Source organism: Camelus dromedarius, chromosome 13 (assembly GCF_036321535.1).
Source record: "Camelus dromedarius isolate mCamDro1 chromosome 13, mCamDro1.pat, whole genome shotgun sequence".
Classification (NCBI taxonomy): Eukaryota; Metazoa; Chordata; class Mammalia; order Artiodactyla; family Camelidae; genus Camelus; species Camelus dromedarius.
Genome location: NC_087448.1, coordinates 55274991 through 55301787, shown reverse-complemented (window position 1 = coordinate 55301787; position 26797 = coordinate 55274991). Strand labels below are relative to the sequence as shown.

The following is a 26797-nucleotide window of genomic DNA, read 5'->3' as shown; positions in this document are numbered from 1 at the left end:
GGCTCCTCCCGGCTTGCCCTCAACCTTTCCCGGGTGGGGGTCGGCTGCATCTGCTCCTGTCACCCTCTAAGTCCTCTCTTCCCCGCCGTACACTTTGCCCTGCATGGAAAATAAACATGTGTCCAGTAAGAGTAAAGTCAGAATCCGATATACTATAAAACTCCGTAAGTGCGTGTTCTTTTGTATCAACAAAGATTAGGATGTTGGTAACATTTTTTTCCTTTCAGTTCTATATCGTTCCTTATGGGCGGCACCCTGAGTTCCTATTTCAACTACTATTATGAGCTGGCCTTGGTGACAAAGGCTGAACTTCCACCTCAGGTGGTCACGTTTTGTGAATGCTGGACTGTGGCTTTCGCACTAGCAGAGTTCCTCTCCCAGAGCCTCCTGAGCCTCCCCCCCTCCCCTAGCTTCTCCTTCCCCTCCCCCACCTCTACCCGCACGTTTTCCCCGCCTAGAGACAATTTCAGATGACGTCACAGCCAGCCAGTAACTGCAACACCACCTCTTTTTCCTCAGCTGCTACCCATTTCGTGCTTGAGCGGTACTGCGTGGGGGAAGGAAGGCGTGACAATTTGCATTTATATAAAATCGCAGCTGTAAATTAATTAATCAGAACACTTAGCTCCCCTGACAAGTCCTTCCCTGAAAGCCAGAGAGCTTGCTCGCCATCGGGATGTGAGCTGCGGCAGGACCTCAGCACAGGCCCCCTGGGCCTCACGACCCTCCACCTGCCGACGCCACTCTCGGAGGGAGGACGCACCCTCCGTCCCCGCCAGGAGATTTTCCTTTCGGCTTTTCCTACCCTCCCGTCCACCTCTGCACCCACCCCCGGCCCCAAGCACAAACACTGTGATTAAAAAGGAAAAAAAAAAAAAAAAAAACTCCCTAGGAACCGAGAGACACTTTCTGAAGTAAATGCGAAACCACAAGAGGCCGGGCCGAGTCCCCTCGCGGGCTGAGACGCCCGAGGCGACGCACGGGGACCAGGCTGGCGTGACACCCGCGGCCACAGCCCTCGGGCGCCTCACGACGCCCGGCGGAGAGCTGTGAGGACTCGATCACGTGAAGGAAAGGCAGGCCTGAGGCAGAAACTTGGTAAGAGACAAAAGCCTCCAGAAATGAAAAACCGCGATGAACACTGGGGGTTGGGCCCCAAACCTCAGAGGAATGGTTGGTGGAGGGAGGCCGACGGGCACGCAGATCTCCACTTCACGTTCTGGAGGTTTGAAATGTTTGCTAAATGAAGAGCATGTATTTGTTTTACCACGTGCACATAGAAGGATTATGGAAGATGCATTATGTCTGTCAGCTACTGCATAAAAGAAATTAAGTTATAGCCCGAAGAAATTATAAAAAAAAAAAAAAGAGCAGAGAAGCCAGAACCAAAGGACTTGAATGCCCCTCTCAACTTTCTGCTTCTCAGATTCGTCACGTGAAAAATGGAGAAATTACAATACTTATCAGCTGTGGTCACCCCAGGAAGATTACACGAGATGGTATGGTAAGTGAAGAAAGTACAGGGTTGGGTTTTTTTTCGCATTCACTCCCTTATCTCTAAACCCCCTAACTTTATGTGGAGGTGGAAGTTTAAATGCTATGTTTCTTTGCCAAGGGACTTCCCGTCAGGCCATGTCCAGACAGCATGAAGGCCACCGGCTCTGAGGAGCCGCCCAGCAGACTCTAGAACCAGCTTCTTGCCTGGCGACCTCTCAGCCAGGAGCCAGGACAAAGCTCACAGTCCCACAGACATGTCACATAACCAGGTATGTACACACACTCAGCAGCTACCTGTGGCAAATGTGGAGACATGCCGACACCCTCGATGGGGCCTGGAAGGAGGTGACAGAGAGGCCAAAACAGATGTACACTGAGGGGCCGGGAAAAGGGCATTGCCCCAAAGCAAAATTCAGCCCCAGAAACATCCTTCTGAGAGAGGGCCCGCTCTGAATTCCAGGGGTCCAGCAAAGTTTCCACTAAGCCCTAGTTTGCCTCTTCTTTCTGTATTCACCCCTCACCCCCACCCACCCACCCACACAAACTAACAACCATCACAGCCTTGGCTACCTTCCGGAGTTGGAAGGAGAGGGGGAGAAAGTCAGTGTGTGGTGGGGTGCGGTGGGGTGGGGACCCTTCCCAGGGTCAGACCTAGAACTCTGTTCCACAAAAGAAACTGTACAGAAGGGATTGACACCATCCCTAGTCACACCAGTGACCAGCATCGCAGGCATGACTGGGTTTTATAATACTTTTTGCTGCTCTGGAAAAATGTGTTCACCGAACCTTGGTGTATTGGTTCTTGGTGTTAAAGCAAGTTTATTACTTAATCCTCCCCTTTGTCGAAGAACAGGCTGAGCGGCCCATCCAGGCCGTCAGGACACATTCTTCTGTGCTACGAAAGGGAAACTTCTCATAAATGGGAGTCTGCCTTCCGGGATGAACAGGAACAGGCTGGGCTGTGTGCTCAGTGTGTTCAGTCCAGCAGAAATCATAGACGCTGGGCAAAAATTCACAGGCTGTGTTTTGAGGTATTGCTGGCATAGAGGCTAGAAAGTGCTTGACAGGTATTTCTAGCATCAGCAGGGATGCTGGAAAACATCAAGCTCCGTGGATTGTCACTCAGTAAAGCGTCATGAGGCTGCTTCCCCCGTTCCACATCTTACTCCAGAAGCTCTGTGATGGGCAACCTCCTCATTGTCGGCTTGTCTTGGGAGATGTGGGAAGAATAAATGCTGAGAAGCAGCTGATAAAGACTTCAAGAGACCATCCAGACCAACTTCCTACCTTCAGACAGACAGGTGTTCCTGTCACCAATTTACAAGTGAATAGTAACTCGAGCTGGTGGGGCTCAGTGAGTCACCTAAGGTTACACGGCCAGTGATGAAGAAGCTAGAGTGAATCCCTCATTTCTGCCTTCTGACGCATGCTCTTTCCACTGCTCTGTGGCTCCCCTAGCCCAGGGAGAACGTAGAGGTCATTTCCTGGTCAGTGTGGATTTCTGCCACTCAGCCATTATTCATAGATCTATCCATCCATCCATCCACACACCAACCCACCTACCCATTCATCCATCCATCCATCCATCCGTTCACCTACCTAGTTCAATAAACGTTTACTAGGGAACTACTCTTCCAGGTTCCATCAAAGTCCAGGAAATAGAGGTAGAAAAATAAAGACACAGCTTTTGCCCTTAGGTGTTCAAAGCTTAGTGGGGAAGGCCCACATATACTCATGTACCTGCTAGACTCGGACTCACACTAACAAGAATAGAGGCTTGGGCGGGGCAGATAAGATGGGGTGGGTGAAGGAGGGGCTATGCAGAGGGAGCTGGAAAGGAGAGGGCTTTCCCACTAGAGGCCTGGGAGGAAAATGCACCAGGAGTGATCTGGAATTACAAGGAAGCCATGCTGCCTGGCCTGGATGGGGTATACAGTAGGTGGTCTGGGTTAACAGAAGGAGTACCGACAAAGACAAATTCAGTGCCCTATGACCTCCTGGCTGACTCCATCCCTCAGCAAGTAAGAGAGATCTGAGGGGAAGGACATAAGGCCAGGGCTGGACTGAGGGGACCTTGAATGTTAGAGTTGGTAGTTGAGACTTGGTCCTGTGAGAGGTGTCCTCTCTCGTGTCTGAGTTGTGAGTCAATTTGGAGAGATTTGTATAATTGATGTCTGTTCCTAAGCATTTATAAAATGTTCTTTCTGCCTAGCTTACTTCCAGTCCCCACTGCACCCCCACCCCCACCCCCACCCCATGGTTCTGCCTCCTCCATCCTTCATGCCTAGTGCCCCAATATCTGCACATGTTCACTTCCTGGTTATTGTTTTTTGTGGTTGTTTTTGAACTTTGTGTGTGGCCAGGTTATAAGTAACTTATTTCATTTAAGAAGTCAAAATATGCTTACTTGCCTCACCAGATACATGCTTATCTCTGCTGGTACGAACACTCCCCTGTGATTACACCTTCCTGTTGTGTCTCTCCACGCAGTTAATCAGAAATACATCCACCCATTACAATTACCCATTCTGCCGGCTCTCTTTCCTCTGTGTAATTAGCTCCCTGTTGCCTCCCAGAGCATGGCACCAGCTCGAGTTAGGCCAGTTAGCCCAGAGTCCATCAGCACATTCCAACACAGACTCTGCTGTAGACAGCGCTGGCCATTGGCCAAGCTCTGGGGAGGGAGGGCAGCCTTCCTGTGGGCGGGAGCACTTGACCATTACAACAGTCAAGGTAGAAGCCAGTGATGAAGACTTTGTTGCTCATCCCCAAACCATCCCAGATTATTATGTTAACTCAAAAAGGAAAATAAATTGTTTTCTCCAAACATTTAAAATGTGAGGGCCATCTTTAAGTGCTACTTAGCAACAGAAAGAGTAGGTACAGGGTGGCTATTCTATTATTGGATTCAGAGCTTGTGGGATTCCATAATCTGTACAGATTAAGGACCTGAGAACTACTGTCCTTCACATTCCATGGTGGAAATAAAAGATTTTTCTTTTTTTCTTTAAGAAAGTGAGACAAGTGGTGACAGATGGAAAAGAAGAGGTAAAGACCAAAAGGCAGTTGTTATAGTAATTATTAGAGTACAGAAACCTCAGGACAGTCATTAACGACAAGTGTGTTATGTGTTATTGATAACTTTTGAGGGAAGGAGAGTGCATGTTCTTTTTGGGTAAGTAAAGTAGTTCTGGGTTATGCAGCATTATTTCCTGCTATGAGAGATAAACAGAAGAAACAAATAAACAGATATGAAAACTAGGACATTTGAATCCCTGTATAGAGTCATCTGTGGGATGTTGCATTACACTTAACCTCAGATAAACAGTGAGTAATTTTTTAGTGTGTCCTAAATATTGTGTATTTAAAAATTCTTTACTGTTTATCTGAAATTCAAATTTAACTAAAAACATCCTGTATTTTTATTTGTTAAATCTGACAACTCCACGATTGCAGAAAGAATAAAAACTCTCAAAAAGCTTAGCATGAGGATGGCATTTAGAACGGGAGAGAAAGGTCAGTGAGGGGTCATCCAGCCAACACCACAAAGGGTTTTTATGGAGAATATTGGATAAACACACAGTGAAGTGCGAGCTTCTTGCTCCTATGAAAGGCTGGCTTTGTTTCTTAGCAGGATGGAGGCTGCCCTCAGTAACCCCAATTTATAGCCAGATTGGAAAACTCCCCTGGAGTAGAACTGGTTTCCATGAGAACACTCTAGCTGCCAAATCCTCATGTGCCAGGCGTGCAGAGCTGTAGTCGGTGCCCAGGGAAGAAGGGCAGCTTTGGTGAGAGTTGGTAGATGAATTCCCCAACTTCAGCATCTATAAAGTGTGTCTCAGACAAAGAAATGCTAGGTCATGCTGCATTAACACGTTAAATTGAAAACGCAGTGGTTTGACACAACAAAGATTTTATATTAGTTTCCTATGATTGCTGTAACAAATTATCACACCCTGGGCTTAGAACAACATGCATTTATTTTCTGACAATTCTAAAGACCAGATGTTAGAAATAAGTTTTGCCGGGAGAAAACCATGGTCATCAGTCTCCAGAGGCTCTTGGGAAGCCCCTGCCTTGGTATGTTTCATCATCACGGGGCTCCCAGCATTCCTTTGTTTTACTTGCGTCTCCTTTTGCAGTTACATTATTTTCTCATCTTATTGTTTGTCTAATTTCCCTCTGCCTCTCCCTTTTTAATTTATATAAAATGTACATAACAAAATTTACGATTTTAAGGTGTACACTTTAGAAGTATTTAGTACATTCACAATGTTGTCCAATAATCACATCTACCTAATTCTAGAAGATTTTTTTCACTCACAGTGAAGAACCTCTACCCATTAAGGCCCCCTCCTCTGGAAACCAATAATCTGCCTTCAATCTCTATGATTCACCTATTCTGGATATAACTGTAAATAAAATCATATAATATTTGAAAAAATAAAATTTAAAAAAAAGTATGTGTCTTTAATAAGACTAATTAGCAATCCAATGTGTTCCTCTCTGTACTCATTGGACAATGTTTAATTTTTTAGGTATGAAAATGGGTAGATCTTTGGGCAAAGTCACCCAGCAGGTTAGCAGCAGAGCCGGGACAAGAAGCTCCCAGGTAAGAAACCATCATGCTGCGCCGTATGCCTTGGCACATGTTTCCATTCAAAACTCTGCTTCATTACTTGATATCTAAGTTTTTCATTCCCACCAGGTAAAATTGAACCAGATGTTTCCAGAGGCATAATTCTTTATGCATTGCGTATAAGACAATTTACACAGCCCCCACTTTCTCAATTTTTTGGTTTGCCTGAGTCAGTTTATTTTGGAAAACTAGCACACTGCAGAACCATTCCAGCTACTTGCCTCTTTATTTGCAGATTTGTGAATATCTAAATGAGCTTGGTCCCTGCTAATTTAGATGTGGTTTTAGGTGGACATTTTTCGCCTCTTCTATTTGTCATTTATCCTGTCTCCATTAAGTGATTTAAATCTAAACCACACATTTAGTTGGGGGTTAGAATCTTCTTAGGGAATTACCACAATTTCTGTTTATTTTATTATGTTTCTATGTCTTTGATAAAATTTGGAAACATTCCCAAAGGCCTTCGGGTACATGGCATATTTTGAAAAACTACCTAAATCAACAAATTAATCTGAATCTGGAGCAGAATACCTTCTACAGGAGAGGGGCAAAAAAAAAAAAAAAAAAAAAAGCATGAACCCAGACTGAGCTTCCTGGTTTTCCTTTGATGCACTGCCCCTATCACTCACCTCAGGTCTGCTGACCTAGGAGCACCAGACAATGGTTTAGAAATGCCACCCAAAGTGTGTCGTCATCCATGTCAGAATCCCTGCTGGCACTCATAGTTCCCTTGCCCTCACAGATGCCTTTTGCAGGATTTCCAGAAAAAACTAGCCAGTTTCAGAACTCATCCTGTCATCCTTTAGATGTGTGATGAGAAGCAGTGCTTGCTTTGATCTGAGGAAACAGAATCTGCATTTACTTGGAAAGGGTACTTTGTAAACTCACATGGCAGTGATGTGGGGTGGACCTGGGACCTGAAGTACTTCCTGAGCCCCTACTCCATACCAGATACTGAGCTAGACAGCTGGGAAATATAAAGATGAATTTCCCCCCCTCTCCCCTCAAAGGGCCATGAGATACATAGTTAAATAATTATAACACAAGGCAAAATACAACGCATGCCTTTAAAAAGCACAGAATGTGGTAGATTAAGAGGAAGGAGAGAGAGGCTTATCCTGGGAAATAATCAGGAAACTGTATTTTAGTCTTGAAAGCAGCTTTTGACCGACCGAGACAAGGGTCAAGGCGAGCCAGACAGAAGGGAAGCATAGGGTGTGTGAGGAAGTTTGTCTGGTCCCATCAGCAGGACACAGGGAACAGCAGGAGCTGAGCCTGGAAAGGTAGGCTGGGTCAGGTGGTGCAGGACCTAGAATGTCTTAGTCTGAATTTCAAGGTGCACCGTGGCAGTGAATGATTATCCTCACATCTCCTCTCACCTGGACTCTCTGGCTTAGTTGTCTACGTCCATACTCGGCTCTTTGTCCGGATGGGACACCTCTTGATCTGTCACTGTGTGCAGAGAGCTGCTGTAAAGTGACATTTATCTTCTGCTAAGTAGCTCCAGGGGACCAAAAGTTAATCTTCAAAACCTCAAGAGAGACAAAGAAGAAAGAGTTATTTTCCAGGAAGCCTGGCTTTTGAACAATGGTAGAGGCCCATCACAGTCCTGCCCTCAAAGTGACCCTGCAGGAAAGCCATTGTCTGTAAAGGCCAGAGCAAGAGTGGAGAGGTAAGAGGAGCCACCTGGACATCAGTGACCTCCTGGACCCCGGCTGTGGCCAGAGCATGGCTCCCAGGTGGCCGTGCTCCCCAGGAAAATTAGGTCAGCCGTCAGCGCACTGGAGGACGTCGCCCCTTAGGGCAGGCTACGGAAATCATTTCCCACAACCTCAACATCTGTGTTCTCCTTCCAAAAACTGCCCAGAGAAGTGTCTGTGCTAGCTCAGTGGGCAGGCTGCCCTCCCCTCTTGTTTATACCTCCCCTTTTACCATCACCCTTCTCCCACTCCAGACCACATCTTCGCACATACGTGGTCTCAGTGTGTGAAAACGCGCACCAAAGAAACAGTGCAAAAGGCAGCTTCAGTTCTAAGAGAGAAGAGCCCCACGAGAGCAAACCAAAGGGAGCTTTCCCCGAGGAAATCCTAATGCGGTGGTGCTACCGTCAGCTGTGCTGCCCTAGCCGCTCACCTGCCTCGGGATCAGAAACAAGAGTGCCACTGTTGCCACCAAAAAAATTTCTTGAATGGACAACAATCGAGGAAATTGTAACTTTTTCCTGTCAGAAAGCAATTCTGATGTGTCAACTGGCTTTGCCCACAAGGAGATAACAGAGGTACTTTTTCGTTAACTGGATGTGTTCAATCTGCAATTGTTGAAAGCACAGAAGATATGTAGGGAAGTTCATCATTTACAACTATTAAAGTGGTGATGCAAATCTAGATGTCCACTCTAAAACATGCAGGGTAGGGCACAGGCTTATCTGCAGTTATTTTATGGGGAAGGTCCCTGGACCTTCCAGGTCTCTCCAAACTAACCAGTGTTGGAAGTTTGTACAAACCACTGATCTGAAATTCTAGTTTTGCCCTGCAGAGGGCAACATTGGTAAAATGTTGCGGGGCTGGAAAAAGGATTTTTTTTCTTTTTCCCTAGTGGTTCTTTTTAGGCTAACTTTCCTTTTTGGCCTTCAGACAATTTTAATTAGAATAAGAATGAGATTTAGCATTTGTGGGCTTGAGGAGAGAGTAACTGATCAGAGCAGAAAGGCCTCTGGGTCAGACACATTTTTCCAGGGCTGAAACAGTGGTATTATTTTTTGCATTTTTAAAAAAATCAATTTCTTAATTTCTAGAGTCTAACAGTGCCTGATACTAAGTGGGTGCTCAAAAAAGCGTTTGATGATTGGACAGTCATGCTACTTCCAGCTCCAGAGAAGCGTTCGGTTAAACACATAGTACAATTGTGTGTCTGCAAGACTCACGGGTGTGGCTCACCCCATCCCTGAAAGCCCAGCTCATTCAGATTGCTTGAGTCTAGCAGCGCCCAGAAGAGGCAGGCGCCACCTGTAATTAAAAAGGACTTCGACACTGGCTGACACGAAATGACCTGACTGTGACTATAGCTGTTTACAGTTCTTGTTGACTTCAGAGAATTATTTTCTGATGCCATTTCACTAAGAAAATCATGTGATTTCCTTATAGTAAGTTAATTATTGCCAGGTCTTGAAGAAGTGGTCAAAAATTTACATTTAAGCCTATGGTATTAGATAAAGCATGTAGGCAAATAATCCACAGTTCCCGTTGAACACTGCTGTGTCAGGAGTTGAAAGCTTCTTCAAAGATGAGACAGGGAAGGAAGATGAGGTTGAGAGAAAAATCATGAAGTAGTGAGTTTTGAATCTGAGACGCCCAATTCCTCTTTCCAACAATGTGTCTGTCTACTCCCTGTGATGTCCCCCTCCCGCCCCCTGCTAAGTGGCTACACACTTCTCTTTCTTGTAAAAACTGCCTTCAGGCAAATTTTAACTTGAGGGTTGGTTGCCTCCACTAAGGCATTTGAGTATTTGTTTAGTTGGAGTTGAAATAGAAAATTTTGCTCCCCGTAGAAGGAATTCCAGCGCCAGGAACTGGTGTGGGAGGCAGCTTTTCCAGGCCGTGGGTTGTGCTGCTGGGACGTTTGGGCAGGTGTAACAGCAGCACCACAGACTCCACTCAGCCCTTCTGCCCACTTGCCTGTGCCACGGAGCTGCTGAAACAGAATATCAATGTCAGGGGACCTGCTACTCTCAAGGAACTGAAAGTTACAGATGTAATCTACAGCAATAAAAACAACAAGATAGCTTTCCACTACCAGTCCTCTTGTGTTTTCTAAAATTGTGAGCATCTCAAAGTACTTACATGCATACCTGTGTGTGTTTGTGTGTGTATATACACATAAATATTGGACTATATATAGTATGTTAGATATACATATATTCACACACAATTGCAAAAATATAGGACTTACTATATCAGGAGCTGTATACCTTGCCAGGAAAGAATCTGTCATCACCAAGGCAAAGAGTTATTGATTAAACGCCCATGTTCACATGACCTTTCCCTGCGCATACAAAACAGCCAGCAGCTCTTGCTGAGTTTACCATGTGTGTTAAACACCAGTGTGGGCCCTTCCATAAAGGCAAAGGCAAAGGCAGGCTGAGAGATGAACAGTGAGGGTTAGGCCATTCACCAGATTAATGAAGACACGCTCGCTCTGTGGTTGATGGAGACAAGCGTCCACACTGCCTGACATCACGGCCTGGCTGTGCTCTATTTCTTCACTGGATGTAGGCTAGTTATGATCCTGCCCCATTGGTAAACTGGCTTATTCATGGCACTGGCTTATTCTAGACTAAACCACTGACTTCCTGTTTCCAGATGGTAACATCAAGTGCAATGGACAATACTTATGTCCTCCAAAAATTCCTATGTTGAAATTGTAACCCTCAATGTGATGGTATTAGGAAGTGGGGCCTTTGGGAGACGGCATTTTTCTTGCATGATCATAAGAGTGGATGGAGTCCGGATGCATGAAATTTGTGCCCTTAAAAAAGAGACCACGAAGAGCTCCCTCACCCCTTCTACCACATGAGGTCACAGCAAGAAGACAGTCATCTGTGAACTAGGAAGCAGGCCCTCATCAGACACTGAATCTGCCAGTACCTTGCTCTTGGACTTCCCAGCCTCCAGACCTGTGGAAGACACCTTTCTGTTGTTTAGCCACCTGGTTCTGGGTTTGCCAAGTTCCCGCAGCGGATAAAATCAGTCAGGGTCAAATCTTGATCTGACGAAAAAGAAGCCCATGTTCTTAACTGACTCTGTTATACCAGCTCCCTGGACACACTCAGTAAATGTTTGTTGAGTGAAAAAATAAAAAAAGATCACATGAAGATCTTCAAAAAGAAGAGAAAGCTATTGCATCCTGTTGGTATCAGCCTTTATAAACAAGCACCACTGGTAAATACAATATCCATGGTTACAGTTAAGGTATTGTTTCCATCTGTGTCTTGAAGGAAGGAAGGGAAGGGAGACGGGAAGGGGAGAGGAGCGGACAGGAGTTAAAGTGGCTTTGAGTTTGTTGACATGTGTCCACTCTCTGTCCCACTAGGGAAATGGAGAGCCTGCTTTCTGGGAGAAAAGTCAGGCCATTCCCTGTGGCACATTTTCCCCCAAGAACAATTGGTTACTTCCTTTGGAAGGATGCGTGTTATCCCTGCTGGTGGGTTTAAGCACCTGGTTTCAGGAAGGACTAGAAATTGGGAGATGTAATCTACCTCATTCTGAAGACTGTGGCAGGGCAGCTGTAGGAAGTAGTTCCTTGCTCCACAAACCAGGAGGATTTCAACACTGGCCAGAATGACCTAAGGACCTTTCCTCTTTCCTGACCATGTGGCTGAATGCCCTCACTCTGGGGATTTGGGCAGGCTGGCTTCCTGGCCAGATGTTTCTCATCCACACCTGTGGACCTTAGGAAACCAAGGGTGACCTCAGTAGGCGCAGCCTTGGTTTCCTTCCCATCACTGCCCTTGAGACGTGGAAATTGAATGAACTTCTATGCTGGGGCCATCCCCTCAAACAGGTCAGGGAGGGGAACTTCCTCACTTTATGGTCAGCGAGTCACCACCTGGCACCACCTCCTGGCACCACCTCCTGGCACATCTGATCAAAGGACAAGATCATCCAGGCACTGGGTCAGGCTGTTTCCTTACAGGACCCTGTGGTCGGGCTTATACTGCACGGTGCATCCAGAAGCAGATGATTTTGGTTCTCTGGTGATACTCCCAGAGCCAATGCTAGGTAAGGAAGCCGCCCCGCCGGGGTCTTTGGCCATCAGATTAAGCCAGGGACCATCAGAGAGCTTCCTTCATGCACTACATTTTCTTAGCCTCTCCTGAAAGTGCCATTTCTGAACTAGCTATTCATATACTGCCGCTTTTTGCTGCACAAACTACAAGAACCCTTGTGTGATTGCTGCTGTACTGGTGCTACTGAGGTTGTGGCCCAGCTCAGCTGACAGCATCTGCCCCTCTTCCAGGCCTCTTAGGGGAAATGTCTCTCAATTTGAACAACCAGAAAAATGTGTATTTCTCTTGAGTGTTGGCATGTTTTCTCTTCTGGACATTATGATTCCTCTAACTCAGAATTTCCCTCTTTGCTTTGGACACTGGGCAACTCAAAGCCAAATATGTTGCCCATTTCCAACAACTCGTACAGTACTGTAGAGCATGTATTTTCTGTACCTACTTTGCACTTGTGTTCATCTATTTTCCCACCCTTGCTTTCTTTTTGCCTTAATTGCTTCGTCTCTCAGTTGTGGTTTATCACATTGGATAAGTCAGAGTAGGCCTGCTACAGTCACAGATGACTTCAAAATCTCAATACAATAAGAGAGATTGAGCTCTCACTTGTCTTGAGTCTAATTTAGATATTACTTGGCGATTCCCCTCCACGTGGGGGACACAGGAACCCAGGTCCTTCAGCTCTGCCATTTTCAACATGTAGCCCTGCAGTGGCTACAAGAGATAGTAAGATAGAATGCACATGGGGTAATTAACTCCTTCAACCTGGACATGACACACACCATTTCGCCAGAACCAGTCATCCAGACGCAAAGCTGCGGGAAAATACTGTTCCCAACTAGGCAGCCACTTCCCAAGAGCAACTCTACGAGGGAGTGAATGTGAATCCCAGGTAGTCAGCTATGGTCTCTGCCACACTCCCTAAATTCCTTCTTGGAACAGGGAAATTTAACTCAGTAGACTTTAGATAAAAAGGAACTGTCTCCTCTTTGCCAAAGAACAGGACTGTCAATCAAGAAATAACCAAAGACCTATGTGTGGATACTATGCTGGGTGTTGTGGGTGGTACAGAGGTCTGAATGATACAATTCTTGCCTCCAGGTTGATTACAGTGTTTCATGTACACCTTCCACACTTCTGCTTCCAAGTAGAGACGTAGCAGCCCTCAAAATCATTCCATGGTAGAGACATCATTCTACCAGGCTCTTTCCTGCCATCGTCAAACTCTGTAAAGGGAAGGGTCAGATGCAGCCAGGAGCTGGCTCTGCCTGTGGAATAAAAGAAAGTTCTTCTGTAGCTACCTTAAGGTGGCCAGTGGAAAGAAAGGAGGCAGGGACTCTTCATTTCTGGTCTTGGGTAGAGTTTAGTTTCCTCCCACCTGGATTCCTAACCTGTAAATTGGAGATAATGAGGTTTGCCTACCTTGCCTTCAGAATTAATTAGTGGTTATGGTTGCACTTTTCGCCTGCAGATGAAAGGCTTTTATGTGTGCCTCGTACATCATCTTCATTGCAATCATCATCACCACGATCATTACCTTGTGTCCCAAAGATAAAGTGATGGAATTCCCACACAAAGCTTCCAAGAGACTCGATCTTTCTAAACTTTTCAACCTTCTCCTCTATGCTTTTTTTAAAGAACTACCCCACTTTCCCCTTCTTCGTGACCTTGCTGTCAAGGACTGAGAAAGTACGAGCTAGCCATAATTTCTTAGAGACCGATGTTTCACACACCTGAACTTGACGGTGACGTTCTCCCAGCAATCAAGCCTAGACGTTTCAACTAGACCCTAAACCCAGATGTAAGAGATATAACAGAAGCAGAGGGAAGGGGAAACTTTTCAAGAAACATTTTAAAAACATCTCAGAACTCTTCAAAAAATTATTTCCTTTTTAAAAATTTCCTCCCAGAATGTCTCACTATATAAATTGACCTTTTCTGTTTGCCTGATGACATTAGAAAGATGAATATTATTTCCTCCCACATCCTTGAGGGCTTGTCAGTCTCTGAATTCAGTTAAAGCTCAAATTCTGATGTAAAAACTGGAGTCTTCCTGGGGAGGTGGACAGGGCTTTGGGTGACGTCCTGCTATTGAAAGTGGGAGCTAGGACCAGAGGTGCTGTGGGCTGTGAAGTGATGGGAGCAGAGCCAAGAAAATGAGGTCAGGTTATCACAGAAGAACCTAAAGTTGCCCTGGTACATAGATTTAGTGTTCCTGATCCGGTACCGAGTTGGCAATCCAATGGTGGTACCTCGTTCCTGGGACCAGCTCAACCAGGGTCTTGATACTGCTGGGAAACCATTAAAATGGAGTCGTTTGCTAAAGCAGTGTAAACTTTCTCATGTAGCATTAATACAGGTACTTCTTCATTCTGAATTATCATTGAACTGTGAACGGTGGTCAGGATTGGAAGAGCTGGAGTGACTCAGCTACCCCTGTGATTCCAGCCCCAGCTTGTCTTGTCTCCAAGTGAGCAATGATAAGTTGCAAATTGAAGTTTTGGTTCTAAGTTCTTGGTGACTCACATGCTTAGTCAGGCAGTAACCATAATAGCAAACATGTTTATAGCTCTTCCTGTGTGCTAGGCAATGTTCCACTCCCTTTGTATGAAATAAGGCCTTTAATCCACAGTCAACCCTAGCAAGCAATTTCAATGATGACCTCTACTTTAGAGATAAGGCAACTGAGGCAGGAAGGGTTTAAATGTCTTATCCAAGCTTTCATGGCCAGGCAGAGGCAGAGTCAGGATTTGAACCCAGGCTGTCTGTACCTGGAACCACTAAACTACTGTGCCCTTTTCTGTGTTGTGTAGCAATTCTCTGTGTCAGGAAGTTGGTCCTTATTCCTGAACTATATTTAAATAATCTATTTTCTCCACAAGTTGGAATTTTCATACCTAGAGAAGATCTGCAAATACGATCAACCACACAAAGTAGGAAATATGGTGGAGGCCAGTAGGATGGATGCCACCTAGGGACCATGAGGTGCAGACAGAAATACATGCTGACGTTGGGAGTTAAAGGAGGGTGCTGAGGGCATGGGTCCAGTCCCTCTATGGCCAAGACAGTTTTTTTTTTTTTTTAAACTACTCTAAACCAAGATGGAGATTTCTGTTGCTGATGAGAAAATCGCTCACAAAATAGAACAAACAGAAAAGAGGTCTTTTCAACAAATGATGCTGGAACAACTTGATATCCACATGCAAAAAATAATAATAATAATCATCTAGGCATGGAAGCTAGAACACTCCCTTACACCATACACAAAAATAAACTCAAAATGGATCAAAGACTTAAACATAAGACAAGATACAGTAAACCTCCTAGAAGAAAACACAGGCAAAACATTAACTGACATATCTCAAAAATGTTCTCCTAGAACAGTCTACTCAAGCAATAGAAATAAAAGCAAGAATAAACAAATGGGACCCAATGAAACTTACAAGCTTCTGCACAGCAAAGGAAACCATAAGTAAAACAAAAAGACAACCTACAGAATGGGAGAAAATTTTTGCAAATGAAACTGACAAAGGCTTGATCTCCAGAATATATAAGCAGCTCATATGACTTAATAAGAAAAAAACCAACAACCTAATCCAAAAATGGGCAGAAGACCTAAACAAGCAATTCTCCAAGGAAGAAATACAAATGATCAATAGGCACATGAAAAAATGCTCAATAGCACTAATTATCAGAGAAATGCAAATCAAAACCACAATGAGGTTTTACCTCATGCCAGTCAGAATGGTCATCATTCAAAAGTCCACAAGTGACAAATGCTGGAGAGGCTGTGGAGAAAATGGAACCCTCCTCCACTGCTGGTGGGAATGCAGTTTGGTGCAGCCACTGTGGAAAACAGTATGGAGATTCCTCAAAAGACTAGGAATAGACTTACCATATGACCCAGGAATCCCGCTCCTGGGCATATATCCAGAAGGAACCCTACTTCAAGATGACACCTGCACCCCAATGTTCATAGCAGCACTATTTACAATATCCAAGACATGGAAATGTCCATCAACAGATGACTGGATAAAGAAGAAGTGGTATATTTATACAATGGAATACTATTCAACCATAAAAACTGACAACATAATGCCATTTGCAGCAACACGGATGCTCCTGGGGAACGTCATTCTAAGTGAAGTAAGCCAGAAAGAGAAAGAAAAATACCATATGAGATCACTCTTATGTGGAATCTAAAACAAACAAACAAAACAAACAACCTAAATACAAAACAGAAACAGACTCATAGACATAGAATACAAACATGGTTGCCAAGGGGGCGGGGGGTGGGAAGGGATAGGTTGAGATTTCAAAATGTAGAATAGATAAGCAAGATTGTACTGTGTAGCACAGGGAAATGTATACAAGAACTTATGGTAGCTCACAGAGAAAACAATGTGACAATGAATATATATATGTTCATGTATGACTGAAAATTGGGCTTTACACTGGAATTTGACACAACATTGTAAAATTATTATAAATCAATAAAAAATGTTTAAAAAAATCATCTGGGCATGGATTTTACACTTTTCACAAAAATTAACTCAGAATGAGTCAGAGACAAATGGAAATGCAAAACTATAAAACTTATAGAAGATAACATAGGAGAAGATCTAGGTGACCTTGGGTGTGGCATAACTTTTTAAATAGAACACCGAAGGCACAATCCACATTGATGTCAGACTTCATTAAAATCAAAATCTTCTACTCCGTAAAAGACACTGTTAGGCACATGAGAAGGCAAGTCACAGACTGGGAGAAAACATTTGGAAAACACGGATCTGATGAAGGGACTTGTATTCAAAAGATACAAAGAACTCTTAAACTCAACAATAAGAAAAAAACTCACCCAATTTAAAATAGGCGAAAGATCTGAATAGACACCTCACCAAAGAAGATATACAGGTGACAAATAAGCATATGAAAAGATATTCCACACCATATGTCATTAGGGAATTGCAAATTAAAACTAGAATGATAGACCGCTACACACCTTAGTAGAATATCTAAAATAAAATAAAAAAAAACTAACAACACCAAATTCTGGAAAGGATGCAGAACAGCAGAAACCCTCATTCACTGCTGGTAGGATGCAAAATGGTACAGCCACTTCGAAAGACTGTTTGGCAGTTTCTTAAAAAGCTAAACACAGATGTATGTCAATAAATCTGGAAAACAAAACAAAACACAGTCTTGCCGTAAGATTTAGCAGTCATGCTACTAGATGTTTACTCAAATGAGTTGAAAATGTGTGTCTACACAAAAACCTATACATGAATTTTATAGCAGCTTTATTCATAATTGTCAAAACTTTGAAGCAACCAAGATGTCTAATAGATGAATAGATGAATAAACTGTGATACATCCAGATAATGGAATATTATTCAGTGTTAAAAAGAAATGAGCTATCAAGCCATAAACAGTCATGGAAGAACCTTAAATGCATATTGCTAGGTGAAAGAAGCCAATCTAAAAAGGCTACATACTATATGATTCCAATTATGTGATATCCTGAAAAAGGGCAAAAACTATAGAGATAGTGGGGAGAAAAAATCAGCAGTTGCCAAGGGCTTGTTGGAAGGAGAGAGGGATGTAAGTGGAACACAGGTGATTTTTAGGGCAGTGAAACTATTGTGTATACTACTGTCCTGGTGGGTACATGACATGTATTTGTCAAAACTCATAGACCTGTACTACACAAAGAGTGAACCCCAATGAAAACTGTGGACTCTAGTTGACAACAATGTGTTAATATTGGTTTATCAGTTACAACAAATGTACTACACTAATGGGGAAACTGAGGCAGGGAATGGCTAGGAAAAGGGAAACTTTTATACAATCTGCTTAATTTTTCTATAACTAAAATTGCTTTTAAAGGTAGAGTCTTAACTAGAATAAAAGATAAAGAGGGGAGATATGAAAGACAAGAAAGTTAGAGGATTAATTCAGAAAATTCAACATCTGACTCATCATTGTAAAGATACAAATACCATAAGGACAGGGATTTTTGTTTCTTTAGTTCACTGTTATGTCCCAAGACCCTAGAACTGTTCTTGACATAAAATAGAGCTCTATAAAATATAAAGCAATACTAGTTTTTTTGGAGAAAAAGCAGAGAAAATGGAAAGGACACATTTATCAAGGAAATAATGCATTTCCCAGAACTGAAGTATTCTCAGATACAGAAAAATAAATGAAAAAGCCTCAACAAGGTGCAGCACTGGGGAGCCTCAGGACACCAGTGATAAGGAAAAGATCCTGCAGGTTTATAGAAAAGTCCAAGAAAGAGTGTCATTGGATTTCTTGACACCACCAAAAGCTAGAAGGGAATGGAGAAAGGTCTTCAAGATTTTGAGGGAAATTTTCTCCAACCTAGAGTTTGATGCCTTGCTAAACTATCAATTAAATATTAAGGTAAAAATAAAGCCTTTTTCAGATCAGTAACGGCTTTAAATTTTCCCATCCAGCAACTCCTTCTGAGAAAGTTCCAGAAAGATGTGCTCCACCAAAGTAAGGAAGTAAACCATGAAAGAGGAAGATGCAGATTCTAGGAAATGGGCTCTAACACAGAATGAGGGCAAAGGGAATTCCCAGGGTGCTGGAGAAGAGAAGTCAGAATCACAGCTGGGCAGCAGGCCCGGTGAGCAGCCAGTCCCAACTGGAGCAGGAGGACAGAGAGGTCTCTATTAAAAAAAAAAGTGAATATATGTACATATTCGTAATCATGTAGATACCAAATACTAACCCCAATGTGAGAAATGTCTATATTGGGAGGCAGAGAGTAGTGAAGGGAAGGTGGAAATTAACTAAATCACTCCTTCTACAGTAAAAAGTGAACAAATAAAGCTTACCATTGAAAGATTAATAAATTGCAAAATAGCATTTTTGGTTAAAGTATGGAGATAAATACCTTGAAAAAAAATCAGCAGTTTCCTGTAGGGAGAAGGCCTCAGGATGGAGAGGGGAGCAGAAAGCTGTATCTCTCATTATAAATAAGCTTCATAGTCTTACTTCGTCTGCTGAAACCACGGCATGTATTCTACTGCAAAAATATAAATTGGATTTAACAAAAAAAGAAATGGAAGAAGGAGAAGGAAGAGAAGTTGTAATGGCAACTCCAAAAGGGCTCGAGCAGGGTCCTTCTTGCTGCCTGCTGGTCGTATTGAGGCTAGAGAGGGAGGTACAGGTGGCCCATCCCAAAGTCCTCCTCTTTCCCAGAGACACAGGGCCCAGGCCGTGTCTGGGGTGGTGTAGTAGGTTCATTTCTGTACCTCAGCTGCATGATTTTTGGTCTTTGTTTCTGTGCTCTCTGCATCTCTGAGTCCATTGCCGGTTTGAAAATGCTTTAAATCCTACAGTGGCACGAGGAGCAGATTCAGCTTTTATGGGACCTAAAACTTAAATGACTTGGGGGATCCTCTCGAAGAAAAATAACACAAAAAATGTATCTATCATTATCATTTAGAATGAGAAAATATATCACAATAATTTACAAAGTTTTAAAAGCTGTTAAATACCAAAACCCTAAAAAATCCAGAAAAGTGACATCGCATTTTACTGATTAACTATCTGACACACTTCTAAAATAATTTTTTTCCCATATTGTTTTGTGTAATCATTGATCACCTTTCCATGTGACAATATTGTGTCATATTTTCTCTGGAGAGAATAGAAAGATAATTCAGTCTTCCCTCTAGCAATTGATTGAAGTCTTTTTTTTTTTTTTACAATTGGTTGCTTAGAAAACTTTTTCTCTGGTTTCTGACTCACTGTTGGTAAGGTCATGTACATTTTAAAAATGGTTGTCCTGAATTTTGAAACTCCTCTATTTTTGTTCTTTTCATTTAGGAATTACTGCAGACACCTTGCTTTTGTAGTATCGCTTCTGACTTGTTGCCTGTAAACTCAGGATTCTGATAACTGCTGTTGCATGTGATGCCCATCAGTGCAGGCAAGAAAAAAATATATATAGTGTATATAATTGTCTTTGCTACATTTTCAAATGTATTCCTGACAGGAAAGAACTTGCATTTTGACTAAATTTCTTCGAGAACTAAATCTTGCATTTACTGATAACTGGAAGAGTATTCCATAGACTGTCTTTTGGCTCCAAACATTTCAAACCTTGTTTCACCTCCACTGTCCTCACGTTTCCAGTACCAGATGCCACAGGACATGTCCATGTCATGAAATGGCCTCTGTCCCCGGCACCTTCCTGTCATGACTCCCAGAAGGTGGGCAATAGGAGTATTACTAGAAATCACTTGACTACATGGAGGAAGCACAGCATACAAAAATATATCCCACTAAACCAAGCTAGATGTATCTCCAGCTCAGCTCCCCTCCCACACAGGCCCATGGAAGCCCACAGTGCTACTGCCAGGTAGGAAGAATGATGGAAGGGAAATCCGAGTAGAATAAATGGGGTCTTCACCAATTGTGGTTAAAATATCTCTTGCAAATTTTATAAAAATCATATGGCCATGTGAACCTATGGCCTTAGAAGGGTCAGTGCAAAGGAGGTGCCCTGCTGTTTAAGCTTCATTCCCTCTGACTAGGTGGTTAGACAGGAAACCATTCAGTGCACTAGTCCCTCCACCCTAATGTGAAATGTTAGACCTTCTGCCCAGAGAATGGAGGGTTGGGGAGGGATGAGTTGGCACCTGGCTCACCTGAGCTGCCCTTAGCTTTGTGGCTTAAGGGATGTGAGCAGAGGACAAGAGAAGGAGACTTCCCATTCATATCAGCCTGGAAGCTCTTTCTTTGTCAGCTGGCAAGGGAGGAGGCAGGATAGGGGGTGTTGAAGGGAGGCAGAAAGGAAAGGAAAACCAGGCTAAATCTCCTGGTCCCCAACAATTACTGCTAGGCACCAAAAAGGGTCTCTTCTGGCACTGACTCTTTGTTTTACATCAGCAGGATAATCAATTAATTGATTTACTACCATTTTTTCAAAAAATAGCCCTCTGTCCATTATTTGCCTGAATTTATGCATTCTGTGGATTGCAGCCACAATGGATTGCCACAAATTGTGCTTTGGATCTGTCTCTCCCATCATCAGTTGCGTGTGCAAGAGAAATAAAAATTGATATTCCTGGTAGGCCAAGCAAAATACAGTGAGGAAGATGATTTAAGGCAGAAGGCAACATAATACATTTCTATAGCCAAACAAAAATTCTTCTTGAAAATCTATTTACTTCTGGCTCTTGGAGGAAGAAGCATTTTTAGGGGCTTACTTTGTGCCATTCATATTATCTCCTTTAATCTTCACAATAATCCTAAGAAGAGGTATTATTATTTGTATTTTGCAGATAAAGACACAAACCCATAGTGAAGTGAACTAAAAAGGTTAGGGGCTTAGACAAGATAACACGCTCACGAGGGTTGTCTGACTCCCATGCAGTGTTTTCTCACCTCCCCACACCGACAACTGAAAACCGCCCCTAACATCAAGTCCCCAGGCGGGCCCAAGTCCTCCCCACTAAAGGGCTTGGTGTCTAGACCTGTCCCGCTTTGAGCTCTGAGACCGTGGCAAAGTCAAAGAACATAGCAGGTATGCAAAGTCAAAGAACATAGCAGGATACCTCCCTTCTACTTTACAGGTTGCTCAGTGCTTGCTGAGTGACCCAGACAACTAACCACCATATTTTTATTTTCCAAAAGAATTGCCATTACCTTCAGAAGCAAAGCTAAGAAAGTTCATAGAAAACTTATTTTAGAAATAAAGTTCTATTTTCAAACTGTAGGTTAGGGAGCACTGAAGGTTAATTGTGCTGTGTCAGATGAGTTTAAAAAAAAAAACCTTTCATTTTGAGCCATTCTGAATATATAGAGGCATATTTTTCACTCCATACCTCTAGGAAACAGTCAGCCAAACACTTTCTTCCTCTCTGAGTTCGTGTATCTGAAACAAAAGCTGATATTTCTTGCTTGCATGTTTGGTGGTTGTTTCAAAATGAAACCAGAATATTCTGAGCCTTCAGGCAGGTCCAGGAGCCACAGACAGCGGGGAATTCTGCAGTCGCAGTGGGGAAGGTTAAGGGACTCTCCCAGCAGCTCCCACACACGTATAGGGGTGCGCATATATTTTTTTAATGAAGCACAAAATGAAGACTCAGAGAACCACGACCTCAGTTACAGAGTGAACTACCCTCCTTCCCTGAGTTTGCAGTCCACTGGGTGAGCCGTGCTGGGGCTGAGGAGACGAAGGGTCAGGGACATGAACTCTTTGATTCTGTCGAGGCTTTAGAGACGTTTCTTGAAGAATAAGCTGACTGTCTTCTTTTTCTGAAAAAAAATTTTTTTGCTGAAAACATGTGTCAGGGAATGGAGATGTTACTTCTCCCTCTACACAATCACATAGAGCTATTTTAGTCTCCGTGGCAGAAATATGTCCTCGGCCTGCATGTGTTCTCCCATAAAAGAGGAGAAGCAATCGTGATGCCAGACCCATGCCAGCAAATTCTGAATGACTTTTCAAATGGCAACAATCATCATCACATTTGGGTGACACCCTTCCCATGGGGAGCCTTGTCTTTAACTCTTACCTTTCCCTCTGAGACTGTAGGTCTCGTTTGCCACAGAACTATGAGGCATCTGCTCCTGTGTCTCCCCACCCCACCCCCACTGGTGCCGCCTCACCCACTAGATGCCCCAAGCTCTCTGATGGCTCGGGGTTGCTCAGAACCCCCAGAGCAGGGCACAGGGCCGGCTACAGCTTTGCTACTCCATGGCCAGCAGCATCGGCCTCACCTGGGGGCTGGTCAGAAATGCAGCATCCTGGATCCTGGCCCAGACCTGCTGCATCACAGCCTGCATCCTAGTGGGACTCCTGGTGATGAGTGCGTTAGTGAAGTGCTGGTCTGTACCATTCTCAAGGGTATACAGTTGTCCCCATCTCTCTTGTGACCTGGGGCAGATCAGGACACATCTCTGGGCCTCAGTTTTATCATTTGTGAAATGAAGAAGTAAAGTCATCTCCAGGTGGCAGTGTCTTTGAGAACCAGCTCCAGAGTCAGGCCATTCACTCACCTCTGGGTCAAATGAGTCAACTCCTCCAAGACTTAATCTGCTCATTTGCAAAATAGAAATATGAAGTACCCATCTGATGGGGCTGTTGTAAAGAGAGGATGGTAAAATCTGTGTCTGTTTCCTATTGCTGCTGTAACAAATTACCCCAAAGTTAGTGGCTTAAAAACAAAACAAAACATTTTTTAATCTTGTAGTTCTGTAGGTCAGAAGTTTGAAATGTGTTTCACTGGGCTGAATTCAAAGTGTCAGCAGGGCCAGGAAGTTCTAGAGGAGAATCCATTTCCTTGTTTCCAGCTTCTAGAGGTGGCCCACATTCCTTGGTCCATGGCCCCCTCCATCTCCAAAATCAACAATGGCTGGTTGAGCCCTCACACCACATCATTCCAACCTCTGCTTCTGCTGTTACGTTTCCTTCTCTGTCACTGCCCACTGCCTCTTGCTTTCATTTATTAGGACTCCTGTGATTACGTTGGGCCCACCAGATAATCCAGGATAATCAACCCATCTCACAGTCAGCTGATTAGTAACCTTAATTCCATCTGCAGTCTTAATTCTTCTATTGCTCTCTAACATAGTATAGTCACAGCCTACGGGGATTGGGACATAGATGTCTTGGCAGGGGACATTGTTTGGCCACTACACAGCATTAAGGGATTATTACTGTGCCTGGCAAGTAGTGAGCACCCAATAAACATCAGCTGTTTTTATTGTAGTCTGTGATTCTGCTCCACTAGTGTAAGGAACAGAGCAGTGGACTGGTTGTGTTTTCATGATGAAATGACTTAAGACATTTTCCATAGAGTTATCCTCTGATTCTGGCTTGTTTTACCCTCTTTGGCTCCTGTGGCTGGACACACATGCCTGACTCGGGGGCTTCCTGACCCCTGACAAGCCAGCTTCATTCTGTGTCTAAAACTTGAGAAACTTTCATGTATATGCTATGCATGGATGGTGAGTTACAACCTCACGATGTAGTTACAGAACCCACTGAACCCATTTATCTGAATTCTCTCCTACAGACCACGTACCCTCTATCACATTCATTCATTCATTTAGGAAATACTGAGTACCTCTCAGGTGCTAGGCACCAGAGATATAATAAGGCTGTGGTCTTATCTCCATCTCTCCGTAGAACTCAGTGTCCCTTCACAGGTGCCCTGGGAGCTGCCAGTGAGGTTCAGAAGGAAGCTGAGAGGCCCTGGGTTCTCCAAGCCTTGCTTCAACAAAGCAGCTTTAATTTTTTCTCTTTCACATGGTGGGGTTCTGTGTAGGATTTTGTTTAAAAACAGGGTTCTCTTTTCAGTACCTGGCACACAGTGGACATTCATAAATAAGTAAATCTCTAGATGTCTGAAAACTACCAGTCTAGGGTATTGTGCCCTTTTCCAGCTGATTCTCCGGGCTTGGCTTCTGGGGTTGCTGATGCTCTGGGCCCTTTGGCCCTGAGCCCAGAACTACCTCCTCGCCTCACGCTCAGTGGTGCAGCCTCCCCTCTGTCCTTATCAGTCTTGACTTCCTCTATTCTCTTTCCACTTCTTGGCCACATCTTTTGATCCACTTCCAGTATTTCTGGAGCACATTTGGCCCTTCTTACCATCTCTCTGTCTCCTGTTAGTTAAATCCTGGTTCATCAGCAGAGTTGCAGTCTCCAAGCCCCTGCAATATGTCTTGCCTTCAGAAAGTGACCCAACTCTGCCCTGCTCCGTGGGGGAGAGGAGCAAGCACCCCCCTCCCCTTCCCAGCCCTGCCTTCTCTCCCCTGACCGTGGAGCAGTACAAATAGCTAACACTCTCACTCAGCTCCAGTTCACCCTGAGGTATTTGGAATTACTTAAATTAAACTGCCTCATCAGTTATTTCCAACCACTTCTAAGAGCACCTTATATTTTCAGTGCTGTAGAGTTCACAAAGCTCTTTGACAATATCGCATTTAATTTGAGTCTCAAACGCCCTTATGAGGTAAGCAAGGCGGTGACTTATATTCTCATCCTGCAGAGAAGGAAACAGGCTCAGAGAGGACCAGCAATTTGCCCAAAGCCACGCTGCCTAAAGCAGTGAAACCGGAGCCGCAAGTTGAGGTTCTCCCAAGCGCGGTGCTTTCTGCAGCATGTGTTCTGCCTCACGTCCAAAGATTAGGAAGGTTCAGGGTCCGTTTCATTTTTGTTTCAGGAATGGATTTGGCAAAAGAACAAGACAGTACAGTTAATCCTGGCTGCAGCTGCTGGGAAAGTGGCCGCGCCCTCCTTGCATTGGCTGCATGTTGAATTTGGATCCCCAAACAAAGTGCAACGAGAGAACAAAGAAATCTTCCGTTTGCATGTTTGCATTTGTACATTTCCTTCTTTGACTTCAGAGAAAGGAAAGGAGCCGGAAACCTGCATTTCTGTCATGGTTACAGTATTTTAACTCTGCCATGCCACTCGAAAATTAAGCCAGCTTTCTTATGAAAAACAAGTTTCTTCTGATGAAATAGGGCAGCCTTTTGGAGCTAATGAAAATACAAGGTTTAGCAACATTCTCCACAGCACACCCTCGACCTGCAGTGGAATAGAAGGATAGTTGAGATACTGTATCTTAATTATTTGGTAACAGAAACAAACTCTCCTGGTCCCAGGACTCCAAAGGTTAGAAAATACAAATGGAGGTGGTAAGAGATCATGAGACAGGCAGTCCCTCTCCCTTCTGTGCTCCCTCCTCTGCTGTCCTCAGAGGAGGCTGTACAATTCGGGCTGTCCTCAGAACCTTAGAGACATGTGAAGTACCTAGGGTTTTTGAAAGTGTTTTTTTGTTTGTTTGTTTGTTTTAATATTGGTACTAAAAGAAAGAACAGTTGCACCTTCAGCGCCAGGCAAGAAGGATGAAAACTACTGTATTCCACTTGGGAAGAGTGGTTGCCTTAAAAGCTTTGACATCAGCATTCCTCTGGAGTCATGCTAGGGGCAGAATAAGAAATAAACGGTTCCAAACGTGAATACAAATCAAGAAACGCTCCTGACGAGGGGGCACTAGTTTGAGTTAATGAATGTCGAATCCCTTTCCATTAAACCACAAAGCCAGACTTGTGGTTTTGAATTAGGAACAAAGGATTCAGTGTGATTTAGTCATGACTTAAATAAATATATATTTTAACTCTCTCTACTGAAGGGCCCTGGAAACAATGATCCCCCGGTAGCAATAAACGCACGAAATGCCCAGATACTGGTTTCTAAAAGTGATTTCACTGGGTTCCTTGAGAAAAGGAACTGTTTCAGGGCTGGGGGAGAGGGAATACAAGATGAGCCTGTGGTGTACCAGAAAGTAGAAAAACACTCCAAGACTTATAGGCATATGTAAAAAAGATCCTGCAAAGACATGAGTAAGTCTTAAATGCATATTGCTAAGTGAAAGAAGTCAGTCTGAAAAGGCTACATACTGTATAATTCCCTTTATATGACGTTCTGGAAAGGGCAAAACTATAGAAATGCTAAACAGAATAATTTGGGGTGGGGAGAGGATTGAATAGCTGAAACACAGGGAAACTTCTGGAAAGTAAAGGATTCTTTGATAATGCAAAAAATCACTTTGAGGGTTATCTGTTTCCCAACTTCAGATTTTACTATATGGGATTTTCTAAAAGGAATGAACACACACTATACTTTCCTATGTATGTATTATAGGAAGGCTTGAGAACTGCACGTGTTGATGTATGGAGTTTATAAACGTATGTAGATAATCGCCTTGTTGGAAAGCGTACCATAAAGTTTCCATACATATTGCAGTTTCTTTAACAGACTGGTTCAGGCATCACCTTAGGTTTCATACTGCTTTGTAAGTAAACTGAATGAAGTTTAATAACAAGTGCAACTG

General features: G+C 43.6%; 1 protein-coding gene across 3 annotated transcripts in view; it reads left to right on the top strand.

Moving 5' to 3' along the window:
• Positions 1–899: 899 nt before the first annotated feature.
• Positions 900–26797, top strand: part of RCBTB2 (RCC1 and BTB domain containing protein 2) — a 125722-nt gene continuing 99824 nt past the window's right edge. For 2 of the 3 annotated variants that reach the window (XM_064493169.1, XM_064493167.1), the window contains exons 1-2: positions 900–1504; positions 6036–6109. The gene's annotated coding sequence lies outside the window, so the exon portion shown is untranslated. Of the gene's footprint in view, positions 1505–1615; positions 1767–6035; positions 6110–26797 lie in introns of all 3 variants that reach the window. The other variant, XM_064493168.1, reaches the window with a different exon arrangement.